The sequence below is a fragment of the Neofelis nebulosa genome, chromosome 12, assembly GCF_028018385.1.
Source record: "Neofelis nebulosa isolate mNeoNeb1 chromosome 12, mNeoNeb1.pri, whole genome shotgun sequence".
In the NCBI taxonomy this organism is placed as follows: domain Eukaryota; kingdom Metazoa; phylum Chordata; class Mammalia; order Carnivora; family Felidae; genus Neofelis; species Neofelis nebulosa.
In genome coordinates, this window is record NC_080793.1 from 66869797 (window position 1) to 66890079 (window position 20283).

Consider the following 20283-nt stretch of genomic DNA (forward strand, 5'->3'; position numbering starts at 1 on the left):
GGACTAATAATGGCCTGGACCCATAAGAGATGAAGGTTAGGGTCACCATATCGTGTAAAGAACCACAACTAGCTCAGGTGCAAACTGAAGGTTAAGGAAATACAGAATGCCTAATGGAAGAAAGTAGTTATAAATACCAGCTATGTAGGACCACGTGACCAGTGCCAGTGATAGAGACTGTAATTGTCATGAGAATTTCCTTTCTATTTTGTTATGAATACATTTCTGTTTGTGTATATGTGTGTGAGTATGGAATATTAAAATTTAATTTAATTTTATTTTTGAGAGAGAGAGTGAGGGAGCAAGTGTGGGAGTGGGGCAGAAGAAGAGAGAGAGAGAGAATCCCACAACCCTAGGATCATGACCTGAACTGAAATCGAGAGTCGGTCACTCGACTCACCCAGCCACCCCTTTAATTTTTATTTTAATTCCAGTATAATTAGCATACAGTGTTATATTAGTTTCAGGAGTACAATATAGAGATTCAACAATTCTGTATATTACTCAGTGCTCATCAAGATGAGTGTACTCTTAATCCCATTTACCTATTTGACCCATCCCCCGCACCCTCCTCCCCTCTGGTAATCATCTCTTTGTTCTTTATAGTTAAGAATCTTTTTGGGGGGATTGCCTCTTTTTTCCCCCTTTGTTCATTTGTTTGGTTTCTTAAATTCCACATATGAGTGAAATCATGTAGTATTTGTCTTTCTCTGACTGTCTTATTTTGCTTAGCATTATACTCTATAGCTCTATCCATGTTGTTGTAAATGACAAGATTTCATTCTTTTTTAATGGCTCAATATATTATGACTTAATATATACATATCTTGAGTCATATATGTATATATATATATACACACATCCATATATATAAGTTTGTATTTATACATATTATGTATGTATGTATTTATATACATATTATAAATATATATATAAAATAGAAGCAGCCCAAGTGTCCACTGATAGGTGAACGGATAAAGAAGATGCAGTACACAACAGTGCATGAGTGTTTTTTTTTTCTCCACATCCTCATTAACGCTGGTGGTTTCTTGTGTTTTTGATTTCAGTCATTCTGGTAAGTTGTGAGGTGATATCTCCTTGTAGCTTTGATTTGCATTTCCCTGATGATGAGAGATGTTGAGCATTTTTCCATGTCTGTTGACCAGTTGAATGTCTTCTTTGGAGAAATGTCTGTTCATGTCTTCTGCCCATTTTTTAAATCAGATTATTTGTTATTTGGGTGTTGAGTTCTGTAGGCTTTTTATATATTTTGGATACTAAGCCTTTACTGGATATGTCATTTGCAAATATCTTCTCCAATTCCATAGATTGCCTATTAGTTTTGTTGATTGTTTGCTTTGCTGTGCAGAAGATTTTATTTTGATGTAGTCCCAATAGTTTATTCTTGCTTTTGTTTCCCTTGCCTCAGGTGTCATATGTAAAAATGTCAGTGAAATTACTTCCTGTGCTCTCTTCTAAGATTTTTATGGTTCCAGGTCTGGTATCCATTCAGGACCTTAATCCATTTTGAGTTTATTTTTGTATATGGTGTAAGTAAGTGTTCCAGTTTCATTCTTTTGCATATTGCTGTCCAGTTTTCCCAACACCATTTGTAAGAGATTCTTTTTCTCATTGCAAGTTCTTGCCTTTGTCAGAGATTAACTGACCATATAATTGTGGGTTTGCTTCTGGACTTTCTATCTTATTCTATTGATCTATGTGTCTATTTTTGTGCCAGTACCATACTGTTTTGATTACCATACTGTTTTGATAACTACAGCTTTGTAGTATAACTTGAAATCTGGAGTTGTGATACTTCCAGCTTTAATTTTCCTTTTCAAGATTGGTTTGGCTATTCAAGGTCTTTTGTGGTTCCATACAAATGTTAGGATTGTTCGTTCTAGCTCTGTGAAAAATGCTGTTGGTATTTTGATGGGATTGCATTAAATATGTAGATTGCTTTGTGCAATATGGACATTCAAACAATATTTGTTCTTCTGATCCATGGAATATCTTCCATTTGTTTATGTCATCTTCAATTTCTTTCATCAATGTTTTATAGTTTTCAAAGTAGAGGTCTTTCGTCTCCTGCTTAAGTTTATTCCTAGGTATTTTATTGTTTTTGGTGCAATTGTAAATGAATTTGTTTCCATAATTTCTTTTTCTGATGCTTCATTGTCAGTGTATAGAAATATGACAGATTTCTGTACATTGATTTTGTATCCTGTGAATTTACTGAATTCATCTATCATTTCTCTAGTAATTTTTGGTGGAGTCTTTAGGATTTTATTATGTCATCTGCAAATAGTTAAAGTTTTACTTTTTCCTTACTGATTTATTACTTTTTCTTGTCCGGTTGGTGTGACTAGGACTTCCAGTACTATGTTGAATAAAAGTAGTGAGAGTGAACATCCTTGTCTTGTTCCTGACCTTAAGGGAAAAGCTCTCAGTTTTTCACCATTAAGAATGCTATTAGCTGTGGGTTTTCATACATGACCTTTATTATGTTGAGATAAATTCCCTCTAAACCTACTTTGTTGAGGTTTCTTTTTTTTAAATCATGAATAGATTTACTTTGTCAAAGATTTTCCTGCATCTACTGAAATGATCATATGGCTTTTACCCTTTCTCTTCTTGATGTGATGTATCACATTCATTGATTTGTGAATATCGAACCATCTTTGCATCCCAGGATTAAATCCCACTTGACCATGGTGAATGAGTTTTTATGTATTGTTGGATTTGGTTTGCTAGTATTTTGTTGAGGATTTTTGCATATGTTTATAATAGATATTGATCTGTAGTTCTTTTTTTTTATGTGTGTGGTGTCTTTTGTTTTGGTACCAGGGTAATACTGGCCTCATAGAATGAATTTGGAAGTTTTCTTTTCTTTTCTATTTTTGGGATAATTTGAGAAAAATAGGTTTTAACTCTTCTTTCAATGTTCAGTAGAATTCACTGTCTGGTCCTGGACTTTTCTTTGTTGGGAGTTTTTGATTATTGATCCAATTTCATTATTGGTAATTGGTCTGTTCAAATTTTCTATTTCTTTCTGATTCATCTTTGGGAGGTTATGTGTTCCTAGGAATTTATCCATTTCTTCTAGGTTGTTTAGTTTGTTGGCATATAATTTTTTGTAATATTCTCTTACAATTTTTTCTGTTTCTGTGGGATCGGTGGTTATTTCTCCTCTTTCATTTCTGATTTTGTTTATTTGAGCTCTCTCTCTTTCTCTCTGTGATGAGTTTGGCTAAAGGTTTATCAATTTTGTTGATGTTCTTAAATGAACCAGCTCCTGGTTTCATTTATCTATTCTATTGTTTACTTGTTTTTAGTTTCTATTTTGTTTGTTTCTGCTCTAATCTTTATTTTTTTACTTCTTTCTACTGGTTTGGGGTTTTGTTTGTTCTTCTTTTTGTAGATCCTTTAGGTGTAAGGTTAGATTATTTACTTGGAATTTTTCTTCCTTCTTGATGTAGGCCTGTACTGCTGTAAACTTCCATCTTAGAGCAGCTTTTGCTGCATCCCAGAGATTTTGGAATGTTGTATTTTCATTTTCATTTTCTCTATGTATTTTTAAATTTCCTCCTTTATTTCTTGGTTAACCTGTTCATTGTTTAGTAGCATGTTATGTAAACTCCATGTATTTGTGGTCTTTCCAGGGTTTTTTTTTTTTTTTTTTGTGATCGATTTCTAGTTTCATAGCATTGTTTTCAGAGAAGATGCATGGTATGACTTTGACCTTTTTGAATTTGTTGAGACATATTTTGTGATCTATTCTGGAGAATATTCTATGTGTACTTGAGAAGAATGTGTATTCTGCTGTTTTAGGATGGAATGTTCTGAATATATCTGTTAAATTCATCTGGTCCAAGGTGTTACTTAATGCCACTATTTCCTTGTTGATTTTTCTCTTTGGACGATCTGTCCATTGATGTAAGTGGGGTGTTAAAGTCCCCTACTATTATTAGATTACTATCAATTAGTTCCTTTATGTTTGTTATTAACTGCTTTAGGTATTTGGGTGCTTCCATGTGGGGTTCATACACATTTATAATTGTTAATATATTCTTGTTGGATTATTCTGTTTATGATTATATAGTATCCTTCTTTGTCTCTTGTTATAGTCTTTGTTTTAAAGTCTATTTTGTCTGGCTTTCTTTTTATATCCATCTGCATGATAATTGTTTCTCCATCCTTTCACTTTCAATCCACAGGTGACTTTATGTCTGAAATGAGTCTCTTGCAGGCAGTATATAGAAGGATCTTGTTCTTTTATCCATTCTGTCCCACTATGTCTTTTGATTGGAGTGTTTAGTCCATTTAAATTCAAAGTAATTATTGATAGATATGTACTTATTAGTATTTTGTTACTTATTTTATGTTTTGTTGTTGCTGTTTTTCTCTGTTCTTTTCTTCGCTTGCTCTCTTCTCTCATGAGTATTTGGCTTTCTTTAGTGATATACTCAGATTCCTTTATCTTTATTTTTGCTTATCTATTACTGGTTATTAATTTGTAGTTACTTTTATTCTGCATATAGCAGTTCATATTAAGTTGATGGTTGCTCAAATTTGAACCCACTCTTGACTCCTCTCCCTCCACACACATTTTAGGTATATGGTGTCATACTTTACCCCCTTTTATTTTGTGAATTTCTTAACTGATTTTTACAGATATACTAATTTTTTACTGCTTTTGTGCTTTCCACTTCTCTTACTTTTAGTTATGGTCTTTCCTTTTCACTCAAAGAGTCACCTTTAACATTTCATGTAAGTCTGGTTTAGTGGTTATGGATTCCTTTAACTTTTGTTTGTCTGGGAAACTTTTTATCTTTCTTCTATTCTGAATGATAGGCTTGCTGGATAGAATATTCTTGACTATAGATTTTTTCCTTTCAGCACTTTGAACATATCATATATCATGGTATTTTTTGTTGATTTTCATTTTACTATTTACTTATCAGGGAGATAAATACATATCATTCCAGAACCTTATCTCCTCTTTGGGAAAGGAATTAGTGCATTTTCGTTGCATCAGCTTAGTTGAGCCATGTTAGGCAGAATTATGCCTCATATTCCAGGAAGCTTTCCTGCCCCAGGGCACAGATTTGAGGTCAGGGCCACATGACCTTACAAACCTTATGCTCATTTGTGGTAGACAGACGCTTATGATATTACAAACCTGCAGGAGAAACTGGCTTTGGGGACCATCTCACTCTGTGCTGCTGCCATTCTAGCCCCCTGCCATCTTGATGACCCAGCTGACTGCCTACAGGCCCCCTCCTTCACTGCAGGCTCCTCTCAGTATTGGTTAAGGGGACAGAGACTTGTGACAGGCCCATGGCAATGACAGTCTTCATGTGACTGTCATTGCTGTCTGCAGATGTGGAGATATTGCTAACAGTCTGATTTCTGGATACCTCACTGGGGGGTTAATAATAAATAAGGAATAATACATTTGTGCTCACAGTTAATAATAAATAAGCAATAATACATTTGTTCTCAGAAAAAAAATCATGTGATTGGGATGTGAAGGAAGAATGACACCAGTTCATATTTTCCTGAGACTGCTAGAGAGTTGTTCTTCATTGAACCTGTATACATCTAAAATAGAGACAAGGAGGAAAAAAGGAAGACTATATGCTTTCTATTCACTCAGACTGGTTTGTACATGGCCACTTGTGGCAAAAAGTGACATGCCACATGATTCTATTTTAAGAATTGATTACCCACTACAGATCATTATAGACAGTACTAATCTGTTGTTGTTGTTTTTTTTTTAAATATTAAAGACAAAGCAAAAACTCTCATAATGACTTGAGTTCTGCCATAGAGAAGTCCTCAGAACAATTTGAATCTGTAGATTCCCAACTAACACATCCAGTGCGGGCTAGGATGGGTGTGTGGGGGAGAATTCTCACACACTGTGTGAAGGTATAAATTGGCTTAGGATTTTTAGAGGGCAATTAGAAGATATCTGCAAAAATTTAATGGGAATACTAATTGATTTAGTATGTTCCCCAAGAATCTAAAGAAGTATCCACACACATGTACAAGAATATTTGTACAACACTTATATTGGGAAAATATCAATCTGAGGACAGGTCAACATCCCCCACCAGATATGTCCCTGTGGTACAATTCCACATAACCATATAAAAGAACCACATAGATCTACATGTACTGACATAAAGGATGAACATGCTATATGATTGAGTGAAAGTAAGTGGCATATAAGTTTTAATCTGATATACATGAAAAAAGGAATCACACAGTTTAATTTACTCCTTCCTTAGGCAATGGATTACATAGAAAAAAAGCCTGATAAACATTGTACAGACTATTTTTTTTTTTTTTTGATTTCCACTAATCCCTCTGCTGCTCCAAGTTAAGCTTTGATGTCCAGAATCCCTTCAAGTTTTTTCAGCTTCTATCCTGTCTGGTGGAGAAGAGCAGCCATCTTCACTTCTCACACCAAACAATCCTGTTCTTAGGCCTCAAAAGTGAAGCCCAGAAGAGTAGTGTTGTCTGTCCATCCAGCCCTATGGAGGCTTGCACCCATATGTGGAAATCAGGACTCATCTCTTAGCCATGCATAAAGTCTGTCTTAGTTTGTGCAAGTGGGCTGTTGGCAGACTACCATTGGCTAGGGAGCTTATAAAGAACAGACTTTCTTTCTCAAAGTTCTAGAAGCTGAAAGTCTGAGACGAAGGCAGTCATTGAGAGGCAGACAAAACCTGAAGTTCCGTCACCTGGGGAAACACATTTGTGCCAAGTGGCCTGAAGGAAGTGTCTGTCATGGGAATTACATTCCTTTCAGATTTGAACTAAGTGTCCACCCAAATTTACTTAAAGTCTGCAGGTTTTGTTAGTGTTGAGTTTTCTGGAATTAAATATTGAAAGGCATTTATATAATTGACCACAACTCAAAATTGACAACTGAGCACTTGGAGCAGAATTATCCAGCAACCCTGCTGATCGTGTTGTAAGACACCTACACAAGTATGTCAGCCATCATGAAGCAGGCACATAAACACCAGTGAACAGTGTACCACAGAAATGGTCTCTGCTTGATGGAAGCATTGGGACAAAACTGAGAATAGATTAATTTGAGGTGAAGTCTCTGAGTCACAGCTACCTTCAACTTTCTTAGGTGGTCAAATTGAGATTTAATTTAAATTGCTAAGGTGTTCCCTTCAGGGTACTTGATCTCTTCTCTGCTGCTCAGCAGGAATTGATTGTCCTGATCATGTACATTCCAAATGATGGAATCCTTCATTCCAAATGATGGAATCCAGCAATTTTGCTGTACTTTCTCAGTGAATGAGCCATAAAGAGAAAAGCTGTGTGGATGGCATTTCCATCTCACTAGACATTGTTTTAGAATAGGGAATAAATTACAAAGAAAGTGATCAAGGATTATAAGACCCCCATCGAGTGGCCAGATGACAGCATTTGCTAAGCCTCATTTGTTTGGCAAATCTATAAAGGTGGTGTGGGAGATACAGGGAATGGAGGGTAGAAGGATTACAGACACCATAGCATAGAATTGTAATCACAATGCTGCCTTCAGAATGCACTGGGATAGGGGTACCTGGGTGGCTCATTCTGTTAAGCATCTGACTCTTGATTTCAGCTCAGGTCATGATCTCGTGAATTTGAATCTCACATCAGGCTCTGTACTTTGTTAGCTTGGAAACTACTTGGAATTCTCTCTCCCTTTCTCTCTGCCTCTACCCCACTCATGGTCTCTCTCTCTCTCAAAGTAAATGAATAAATAAACTTAAAAAAATAAAAAAAAATCTCTAACCTACTTACAACTCACACCAACAAATGTGAATCTAACTATGCACTAGTTGTATAAATGAAGGAAACAGCTTCAAATACCAGATTTCTGAACACTTAACATTTTTAAAAAATTCTAAAATATTCTGAGAAACAAGATTTTACTTAAAGGATTCACTGTCTCCAATAATTTGGTGTCCTGGACCATATAAGTAATCTAAATAAATGGTAAACATTTTAAAGAAAGATTTCCTCAAGATGCATAAACATATTATAAATCCTTGAAAGCCAGCACTATTGTGCAGTTTTTATTTTGTATGGAAAGACTTCGGTCATATAGTTCAGTAGAGATGAGGTCCCTCACAGGAGAGGAAAGAAACGGGCTTTCCAAACAGAAAAGTCAAATACAGAAGAAAAAACAGCTTTTCCCCTGAAGGAATGTCTGTTCCTGGGTCTCCCCTGCTTTTGTTCCTTTCCAGCAGGTGCACACATCTTAGCTTCCCTGGGAGATGGTCTAACACTCCACTTCAGAAACACAGACTAAGGATCTAGGGGAAATTTTTATTGGCTTACGAATAAAATGTGAAATCAGTAACGAATGGTTCTTCTACAGCTTTAAATACAAAAAAATGCTATTTAAATCCTGTGTCAGCTGAGTATTTTGTAATAATTTGCAGAAGAAAGTAAGGAAGATCCTGAGCTTCACAGGAGCTCATCCTGAGTTTGGACTGCTCTGTCTGCTAATGGCTGCCCTGTGGTTTCAGGCGAACCCAGGCTGCAGGCACTGGTGACCAGAGAAGCTGGAGGTCAGGCTTTCCTTTCCCAGCTGCTTTTCAGAGGGAGGCTTACTGTTGCCTCTTATTTCTACCACATCATCAAACACAGATAGTAGTTTATTTGGAGCACAGCTCTAGGGACAATAGATTCTTGGCTACTTTCTAAAGATTTTTTTTTTTCATAGAAAAAGCAGGTGTCTGCTCAATATCCTGATACAGGTTTCCAATTTTTACAATGTAACTTTCATTTTTTGACTTGATCTTCACAATTTTGTGCTAACAAAGTTTTTATTGATGTAACTATCATCTTCATAGAGTAAAATCAACAGAGCTTGAATGTATAGGTTGTTAAGTTTTGATAAATGTATAACACCCATGGACCTATATCTTCCACATCAAGGTATAAAAATCCCCATCATTCTAGAAAGTTCCTTTGTGCTCATTTCCAGCCAATACTTCCCCTGTAAGTAACTGCTGTTCTGATATCTATCACCATAGATTAATTTTGCCTGTTTAAATTCCATTTAAGAGACTTCTATAGTATGTTTTTCTTGTATGTGCTTTCTTTTTTTTGATATAGTATTTTTAAGATTCTTCTGTGTTTTTGCATGTAGAGATAGTTTGTTATTTTTATTTTTATTTTATATTTTAATGTTTATTTATTTATTTATTTATTTATTTTTTGTTTTGAAAGAGAGCCAGGGTGAGTGTGTGAGCGGGGGAGGGGCACAGAGAGAGAGGGAGAGATTGGATCTCAAGCAGGCTCTGTGCTGTCATCATGAAGCCTAATGCCAGGCTTGAACCCACAAACTGTGAGATCATGACCTGAGTCAAAATCAAGAATGGGATGCTTAGCCAACTCAGCCACCAAGGCTCCCTGATAGTTTGTTCTTTTTAATGTTTGAATATGAATGTACTATAGTGTGTTCCTCCATTCTTCTGTGGATGGACACCTCTCGATATGTTTCTAATTGGGAGCCATTAAGAATAAAGCTGCTGTGAGGCTGGCACAGGACAGCCCACTTACCGGGTGGTGTACCTGAAGTGATGCCACACTATGTCACCCAATAGAACCTGACCCCTGTGGGCTACAAGATCATCCTTGGAAGCCAGGCACACATCCATCCCAGTGCAGTTGATCAAAGCTTTCCCTTCTTATAGTTGCCCGGAGTGGGGCAGTGGGAGATGTGGGCTCTGCCTAACACCCCAAAAAGATGGGGTAGTCTGGGAAAGAGGAGAAATGAGGGTGGCATCCAGGTGGCCTCTGGGCCTGCAGTGACCTTGTCTAGATTTCCCATCACCCTTTGTTCCCCAAGTCCCACAGACCTACACAGGGTTCCCCTTTCATAAAGGATTTGGAAGTGGCCACTGCGGAGAACATCCTGTCGTATGGAGGTTTCCTGAATGTTTGTGGCAGGTAATGAGGCAGAAGGGGATAAGGGTGACAGTCCCTCCCCCACCACTAGGTACATCCTAGTGCACAGGACTAAAAGGAAGTTTGGCTGCACGTCTGATCAAATACAGGCTTTGATCATGCAGAGTCTCTTGTCCCAGGGCTGAGGGCACAGGCTCAGGGACCATGAACATGGCTGGGGCTGTCCCTCTGTAGCTGGGAACCACCCACCCCCAGATGGATGCCAAGGAGCAAGGGTAGAAGAGGTGCTCTGTCCTCTCCTTTCCTTCCCAAGGCCCCACCTTCCCACTGGGCACCCTGAGAAAAGGGACAGCCTGTGCATGTCCTCGGCAAGCTGGCAGGTAGAAAAGATGAGCACCTGTGGGGAGGCATAGAGAGAAAGAATGGCAGCATCAGTGGCCATCGGTGGCTCCAAATGGGCCCTTTGGTGGAAAAAGACACTCAAGCAGCTTTAGAAAAAATAAAGTCAACCTCTAAATTATTCACTAACTTTAAAGAAGTGCCAATGACCAATATGAAATTATAACAGAATGCACTAATAATCAAAGACGGGAACCTCAAAAATGTTGCGTTAAGTGGAAGAAGCCAGGTACAAAAGAAAACAGACCATATGAGTCCATTTATATAGAATTCTAATAATGGCAAAACCATAGTGACAGAAGGCAAATCTGTGATTGCCAGGGGCCAGGCTTGCGGTTTGTGGCTGGGTGACAAGGGACAGGAGGGAACTCTGTGGCGGGATGGATGTGGTGCATACATCACTGGACACATTTGTTAAAACTCATCAAATGCTACATTAAAATTTGGTGAATTTTACTCTTTGTACATAATATTTCAGTAAAGCTGACATTGAAAAAGAAAAGATTTTTAATTTAAGCAAACTCATTATTTTAGACATTTTAACCCTTTGAAAAGATTTGACTCCTAGTCCAAGTCCTTCCTGTTATATTCTGTAGTTTATGAATGTGGATATGGAGGTCCAGAGAGAGAAGACGTGACTTAAAATCACATGTCCTGCTGGTGGTCAAGCCACATCTGGATTCCCCAGACCTTGTGTCTTATTAGCTTTTCTCTTCTGCCATCCTTCCCTTCACATGTAAACTGTGAGCATGTCATGTCTCACATTGTCACCCGAACAAGTTACAGGCACCATAAAATATCTGGCAGATACATAGTCCTTAATGTTTGACGTATAGTAGAGGAGGAAGATAGTATTATTATATAGTATTATTTTCATTTTTCTATTGGAAGAGTAGAAGCACAGAGAGCTCAACTTACATGCCTGAGGGCACACAAGTTAGTCACACATGGTTTTCAATTGTACAATGGATGAGTAATTCTTACCTCACATGGTTGTTGCAAGGAGTGAATTAAATTAAATCAACCCTGTATGTGGAGTGCCTGGTGCATGAGTTCTCAATATACCATAAATGATGTTAACAGCAACATTTATGGTAATAAACATGATAATTATGAACACTTTGGTGGACGTAATAATACTTGGATTTTATGATAGTAAAGTTGAAATTAGAACACTTTCCAAAGATATGCAAATGAACTGGTTTACAAGTTGTGAGGAAATGGACATTCTCAATTACTACAGTTGGGAGTGCACATTGGAATAAATACTTTCAGCAAGTAGTTCCATTTTAAAATTGTTTTTAAATGATATTTGTGCACATCTACAAAGATACATGTGCAAGATATTCATTATAGTGTTGCAAAGGAAGAACAAAGATGATCTAAATGCTCATCAGGAGGTGAAAAGGATAATGTTAAAGGAATGCTGTCTGTATTGAGCTGATGGAGAGAAAGCATGGACCAGGAAGGATGCCCATGCTATAGTACTGGATCTGAAATGGAAGAGTTTGTAGAATTGATACCATTTATGATCCTAGACATTTTGCTAATTCCTTCAGTTGTGGGTGGGAGATGGATTCTGTACCCATTATGTTCAAAAGAACATTTTTCCCCCTGAGAAAGAACTCTAAGGTGGTGATGGCGTTTGACTAAACCTTCAAGGACTGAGGGGCACATGGCTGGTTCAGTTGGTGGAGCATGCGACTCTTGATCTTGGGGTTGAGTGGGAACCCCATGTTGGGTGTAGAGATTCCTTAAAAATAAAATCTTAAAAAGGACCTCAAAGCCTGCACCAAATGTTACTGCCTGTCCTCTAGGATCAGAATATCAGCCCCTGTTTTCTCTGTGAACACAGAGGGACCTGCAAAAGGTGAATAGTGAGGTCGCCACAGGGACTCACTGGGTGGGTGAGGGGGTCAAGGAGTCCCTTCACTTGAAAATTAAGACCACACAGCAGGTAACAAATGAATGGGCTAGAGCTGAACCAGGTGGCAGACACTGGGTCCTGTGGCACATTTGATCCATGAGGGAGGGCCCTACATAGCCTTGGTTGGAATGTCTTCTATTTCATGTGGTTCAGGACTTCTCTTTTTTTGATAAAATCTGGAGCCTTTCTCAGGCTCCCCGTATCACCCTATCAGGGGGATGGGATGGCTACATTGAAACCTGGGGACCCACAAATTGAGAAACTGCCAAAATTTTAGGTCAATGCTGCGGAAAGAAAGTGTAGAGCTATATATTATCTAAAGGGAATGTTTGCCTGCTGCTCCACTGGATGCAAGCTCCCCCAGTGCAGGGAATGTGTCAGTGTTTGTTCTTCTTTGATTCCTTAGTGCAGGGCTAGACATAAAAGGGACTCAATAAGGATTCATAGAATGAATGAATGGCAAAACATCATTTCCTGCACCCAGTCATTGTACTGTCATTATCCTGAGCTCCATTCTCCAACACTTTACACAATATCCCCAGGAGGAACAGAGTGCAGGTCATTTGCAAAGGAAGAGATGGAGAGGACCCCCAGTCCTGCAGATCTGGCTAGAGAGCTATTGGTAAGAGCAAGGGCCAGTTGTTTATGTCACTCTGAGGTCAGGCCTGGCACTCTTGACCTCTGCTGTGTAAATTAAGTCTCAACTCCTCAAGATCCTTGTCTCACACCTACCACTTTCCCTGGGATGGAATGGAAACATATTTTACAATTCTGTCACCTTTTTGGGGGGATTTCAAATCCATTTACAGGTTCAGGTGAGCACTGAGGTCATAATGAGATAAAACACTGAACTCCCCAGAGCCAGGCTCTCCACTTGGACTTTGATGCTTGCTCACCTGGCATCAGGCTGAAAGGAGAAGACAGGTGAGCCATGCTGGCGCCCTCAGCTGGACCTCCACATTTTCCTGTCCCACCAGCTTCCAGAGGGGTGATTGGATATTTCTTGGCCTAATTTTAGATGTGGGGCACATTTGGTATAAAAAGAGGCCATACTGTCTCCAGTGCATTTGTATCACATTCCAAGAAACAAGGAAGGCCATTCTTTGGAGCAGCCCCTGCCACCCAGCCTCTTGTCTGGCTGTTGCCTAGGCGTGCAGGTGTTCATACAGTGGCAGCTTAGTCCCCCTGTACAATCTTATGGAGCTGGGTTATAAGGACAACTGTAAAACCCATGTATCAGCACGTGTACTTAGAGATCTTGAATGACTGAATGTGTTGAAGTCCATGGTATATTAAAAATTTTTATGCTTCTGGGATTATGTGGGGCCTGAACTTCTCCACTGGCACGGGTCTGTTCATGCCAGCTCGCTCCTGCCTCTGTGTCTGCCTCCATTGAGTGGGAGTTTGAGGAGTTGGATGCTCCAAATTGCTGCCAGCATCTGTATCTGGAAATTGGTGATGAGTCCCATGACTATCCTCATAGAGTGGCCATGTTTCCAGAACACAGAAATTGAAACATATGCAGAGATGTAAGTGCATATGATCACAGTCGTGTTAAGCTGCAAAATTCTGAAAATGATTATATTTATGGCAGATTAGTTGACATAGAAGAGGTGCGAAGGACTTACATCTCCACATAGAGTTCACTTCCTAATACAGGATCCACTTCTGGCTCATGGTTTGGTAGCACTAAAGCAGTTGTCATGCTAAACTGAGTTGTGCAGAAGGAATTGGTGAAAGGTGCATGGTACTGGCCAAAAAAAGACAACCGAGAGACAGAGTTTACATGGTGCAGTAGTAGGGAGACCCTGGGCTTTCCTCATCTCCAAACATAGCTATATTGAGGTCAGATCCCATGGAACACCCAGGGAATATATCTGTGGAGCAGCAGAAGGATCTCCACAGTTGGAGGGAGACAGTGTGGCAGATGCAAGGTGTGTGGATGTGCATTGGGGGAGAGAAAAACAGCGGTGCCATGGAGGGAGGGAAGCCTTTCTGTGGAGAGACAAAAGGGAGAGAAAGAGAAGAGTTGAGAAAGTGTGGCACCAAGTTTGCACAAGAGGAAAATCTCTCTGGGCCTTAGAATGGGGAGCAAGAAGTACCGAGTGTCTGCAGGGTTTTTTTTTGTGTTGTTTTGCTTTTGTTTGTTGTTTTTTGTGTTTTTCACACAGCATTTGGAGCTCAAACTCTGAGGTTTTGGAGCATGACTTTCTCTGGAGGGGATTGTGGCATGCGCTCCTGGGGAGGAGGGAGCCAGCCCTGGAGTGTAGAAATCTAGAAATCTGGAAATCTCCAGGGTGCACTGGGAGAGAACAGTCCCCTTCCTGGAGTGCTTTTAGAAGAGGGGTTATTGCCTCCCAGGGACAAAAGACCCCGCAGGCGCCAGCCAAAGGACTTTCATCAGCACCCAGAGGGAATACAACCTTTGCTGCTTTCAGCAGTGCTACACCATAGTTTCTGCACACTGTGCAGGCATGGGGACAGCATGGAGAGGCTCTACTCTGGAAGAGGGGAGTGGATCCACACCATGCCAAGTTCTTTAAGACTTCAGGTTTTGAATTCCAGCTGTGGGCCCAAGAAAAAATGCAGGAGAGTTGTGGTCTGTGAGGGCTGCCTGAATAGCTGGGGGGTGGGTGTCAAGATCCCTGGTCCTGGGAGGAGAGATTGGGGTGGTGCTGTTTCCCCCCCAATATCAGCATGGTGGAACTTCAGAGAGCGACACGGAGGCCCCCAAGGCAGGCAGGAACCCCCCAGTGCAGGGGGGATCTGCTTACACCAAACCCTGCCCCCCACCCCGTGCCTGGCAACTGCTTAGTTACTGGGGCAAGACTGCTCTGAGCGGAGGCAGCAACACAGCGGATCTCTCCTCCAGACCAGCACAGCCAGCACCGCGCATGCCCCAAGTATGCAGAAAATCAAGTGTCTCAAAATGATACCTGCACTTCTGGTGGAAATAAGACCAGGCTTACTTTTTATTCTTTTCTTTTCTTTTTTTTTTTCCTTTGGAATCAGGCAAATAGTTTCTTTCTTTCTTTTTAATTTTTTTAATGTTATTTATTTTTGACAGAGAGAGAGAGAGAGAGAGACAGAGCATGAGCAGGGGAGGGGCAGAAAGAGAGGGAGACACAGAATCTGAAGCAGGCTCCAGGCTCTTAGCTGTCAGCACAGGGCCGATGCGGGGCTCGAACTCACAATCCGCGAGATCATGAGCTGAGCCGAAGTCCGACGTTCAACTGACTGAGCCACCCAGGCACCCCAGGCAAATAGTTTCTTGTTTGGTTTTTTCGTTTCCTTTTCTCTCTCTCTCTCTCTCTCTCTCTCTTTTTTTTTTTTGATCGGCTTTTTTATTCTTTTCTTTTTCTTTCTTTTTTCTCTTCTCCTTTTTCTTCTGCTTCCCCTCCCTCCCTCCTCCTCCTCCTTCTCCTCCTTCTTCTTTTCCCTTTCTTTTTCTTTGCAATCAGCTTTATAGTTTTTTGATTCTTTGCTTGGTATTTTTGTTCTCTTTCCTTTTCTTGTTTTGGGGGCTCCCTCCCCCCGCTTTTTTCCAGGCTTACTTCGACAAACAAATCAAAACACACCTATTAAAGGCCAAACACTCTCCACTGCAAGCAAGGAAGAGCTCTGCAGAGGACTGACCAGTGGGATAGAGCAGCAAAAACACAACAGCAGAGTGCACACAGCATATGCCAGAAACACTTCCTGAAGTGCCAGGCCCTGGACAGTGTATGACCCCTTTTTAAAAAATTTTTTTTAACGTTTATTTATTTTTGAGACAGAGAGAGACAGAGCATGAACAGGGGAGGAGCAGAGAGAGAGGGAGACACAGAATCTGAAACAGGCTCCAGGCTCGGAGCTGTCAGCACAGAGCCTGACGCGGGGCTGGAACCCACAGACCGTGAGATCATGACCTGAGCCGAAGTCGGAAGCTTAACCGACCAAGCCACCCAGGCGCTCCTATGACCCCTTTTTAATACAGCATTACTTCCAGGTGCAGGAAGCATCAAGAGTTTTTAAAACACGCAAGAGACAGAAACTTAGCCAAAATGGCAAGATGGAGGTATTGTCCCTGAAAGACAACCGAGAGATGTTGTTTAAAGAAACAGGCTTCAGTGTGTAGTCAGAAGATGTGAAGTCCTGTTATGCAGTACAGTTACTGCAACTGGAAATTATCAATAGCGGTGAAACCAGAGCAATACCTCATTGTCATTATACTACCTGGCCAGATTTTGGAGTCCCTTAATCAACAGCCTCATCTCTCAATTTCATATTTAAAGTGAGAGAATGTGGTTCCTTGAATCCTGAACACGAGCCTGCAGTAATCCACTGCGGTACAGGCGCTGGGCGGTCAGGCACCTTTTCTCTGGTAGATGCTTGTCTTGTTCTGATGGAAAAAGGAGATGATGTTACAGAAATAATTGTCACTAAATGTGAGAAAATATTCAGTGGGACTTATTCAGCCACCGGATCAACTCAGATTTCCATGTGTGACTATCACAGAAGGAGCAAAATTTATAAAGGGAGATTCAAATGTACAGAAACGGTAGAAAGAACTTTCTAAGGAAGACATGTCCTGCTTTTGATCATTCACCGATCAAAATAATGACTGAAAAATACAGAGGGAATAGGATAGGCCTAGAAGAAAAACTGACAGGTAACAGGTATACAGGACTAAACTCTAAAATGCAGGATACTACAGAGGAGAACAGCGTGAGTGTTCCACAGAAACACAGTCAAGAGGAACAAAAACTAACATGGCTCCAAAGATGCAGCAGATGAAACAGAGGCTAATGAGACCGGATGTAAAGGAAAAAATTTTCCCAATTTTAAAAAGAAAAACAAAGAAACAGAAGTTTTCCCTAAAAATATATTTGAAGGAAAATTCTCCCCACTTGGAGAAAATTCTCCTTACTCTACTTACTTGGACATGGTCAGGCCAAGATGGATAGACACTTATATGGTCATGACTTGAGTATATTCTGCAGCTATAAATTTTGAACGATTGATGTGCAAAGACCAGAAACAGACTCCGGAACCTACCTGTAGACTGCCTCCCATTTGCCTGTTTTCAAAGTAAACTTTACATCCAGGGAATGAAGAACACCACCAGCAGAAGACTTTGCAGAGCCCTCTAAGTGGATGTACTCATAAGTTTTTTAATGTGTGTATGAAATGTAGAAAGATGTAAAAGAAATAAATCAGGAGAGACTACTTTGTACTGTATTGCCATTCCTACTGTATTTTTATACTTTTGGGCAGCATTAAGTACTTTTATTAGACAGAAAAAACATTTTTGAGCCTCTAGTCATTTCAGTGCAATGTACTTTTGTAATCACATAAGAACTTCAGCCTTGGGGCACCTGGTGGTTCAGCTGGTTAAACGTCTAACTCTTGATTTCAGCTCAGGTCATGATCTCATAGTTTGTGGGTTTGAGCCCCATGTCGGGCTCTGCACTGGCAGCATGGAGCCTACTTGGGAGTTTCTCTCTTTCCCTCTCTTTCTGCTCCTCCCCCACTCACGTTCCCTCTCTCTCTCAAAATAAATGAATGAACTTAAAAAAATAAAAAAAACTTCAGCCTCAAGTATGTCTGAGGAAGAAGAGCTTCTGTTTCCTCAGAGATCTTAAAATGAAATTTTTAATGAATCGATTTTTAAAAAATCATATGGGGTTGCCAGCACATTTCAGTAGGGAAAGAATGCTCTTTTCAACAAATAATGCTGGGGAAATCGAATATCCCCATACCAAAGAATGAAGTTGGACCCCCTACTTTACACCACTGCAGAAATTGATACAAAATCGACCAAAGACCCAGATGTAAGAGGGAAAATGATAAAAAACTATGACAAAGACATAGAGGATGAGCTTCATGATTTTGGATTTAGTATTAATTTTTTGGACATCACTCAAAAGCACAGACAACCAAAGAAAAAATAGAGAAGTTGTACTTCATCAAAATTAAAAACTTTTGTGCATCCAGGGACACTACCAACTTGATGAAAAAGGGAATTCATAGACTTTGAGACTATCCTTGCAAATGATAGCAGACTGGAGCCCTGTCCAATGCTGATAGAAGTACCAAAGGGTGCATCCACTGTGGAACACAGGAAAAAAAATGAAACACAGAGTTATCCGATCCAGGAAAGCTACTTCTGGATTTATACCCCAAAGAATTCAACACATGAACTCAAACGTTTGTACCACAACATTGACAGCACGTTATTCAAAATAGCCAGATGTGGAAATAACCCCTGTGTCCACGCAGCAATGACTAGAGAAACTAAACAGGGCACATTCACATAATGGAATATTACTCACCTCGAAAATAAAAGAAATTTAGACACATGTGACAACATGGATGAACGCTGAAGATATTGTGTTAAGTGAAGAACTCAGGCAAGGACAAATAGTACAAGATTCCACTTAAGTGTGAGGTACATGTGTCGAGTTCATCGAGATGGAAAATGCCATGGGGGTGCCAGGGACTGGTGAATGGAGAGTTATTGTTTAACTGGTACACTTTCGGTTTGGTGAGATAAAAAAGATCTAAAGATGGATGGTGGGGATGGTTGCACAGCAATGTGAGTGTACATGATGCCATTGAAATGTACACTTGAAAATAATTAAAATGGATATTTTAATGTTATGTACATATTACCCCAGTAAAAAAATATGCATGATTATACTTCTAAAAGGTTTGTTAATTTAATCTTAAACAGAAATTAGATTACTAATCCACATAAACTATGACTCCATTTTTATCAGAAGAATTCAAAATTTGCACAGAGAAAAAAGTGATGTGGGAAGGGAAGGGAGGTCATGATGATTCTTTTTCTTATGGGTATTTTATATAATAAATCTATCTTTTAAGTAATAAAAAAGGACAAACATGTATGTTTCTGGCTTTGTTCCTTAAATTCTTAATTATATAAATTAATATTTAATGTATATGTTTTCCCTCCATCTAAAACGTTTTCACAGATTGTCATTTAAATCTTGACATTAATCAAAATGTGTCCACATAGTACTATATCAACGATGGGTAGAACTGTTTTTGTGTGATTGTAAAAATTCATATCTAATAAATAAAGCCTTGCTATCTAAAAAAAAAAAAGAATTTTGAATGTCATTAATGCCACTGAGTATATGCTTGCAAATATTACAAGGATAAATGTTATGTATATTTCTTCACAATAAAATTGTAAAAAATAAATAAATCCTGACATTAATTGTAAATTAGAGTAAAAATCATTGAAGTCGAAGTCATTAAAGCAAAGTTCTTAAATTAATCTTTGAAAAAATACATTGGATACTGAGGAACATAACACAGAGAGTTGGGAGGAAAAAGCAGTTTCTACATTCTGCCTTTCCTCCTTTTATTAAGCAGATTTTTCTGTAAATAACTTGTTTCTGTCGGTTTTGAGAAAGGCTTGAGAGGGAAGAATCCGTGACTAGGCGAGGCAGGACAGAAGCATAACAAAATGCCACTCCTTTCTTGGACACCCCTTCTGCCCAACCACTTTCCTTCCGAAGATTAGGTCTTGCCCCTGGCGTCCTGTATTTTGGGGACTTCCACTTCACTCCAGATTCTTCCATAACCCAGAGGCATTCATCCTGAGACATTGATAACATCTCCCCCTGGTGGGCGATGCATTCCTCTCCCTGCCCCACCTTTGAGTGGAATAAACAGAAAGAACTAGACTAGATTATCCTGTTCTCAGCCTTCCTAGAGATCTTCATTCCAAACTATAGGACTAAAGGACACGCAGAGTGATGCTGAAAACCCACTTGGGACTTCTTGGAAGCTTCTTTTCGGTGAACCACCGGCAGATCCCATGAATTCGGGGTAACTAGTAAATCCGGTCCCCAGGGAGGCTCTGGACCCTCTGTTCCACCGTCTCAGCGCTGTCTTTGGTCCCCCAGCTCGACTCCCCTGAGTGCCCTGAGGCAGGCTCAGGCTGCTCTGGGACCAGGTGGAATCCAGTATGTTGGTCCTTTGGTCTGAATTCCAAGGCACAGAGGCCC

General features: G+C 39.7%; 1 pseudogene; it reads left to right on the forward strand.

Annotated features, from left to right (window-relative positions):
* Positions 1 to 20263, forward strand: part of LOC131490772 (tyrosine-protein phosphatase non-receptor type 2-like) — a 31514-nt pseudogene extending 11251 nt beyond the window's left edge.
* Positions 20264 to 20283: the final 20 nt, after the last annotated feature.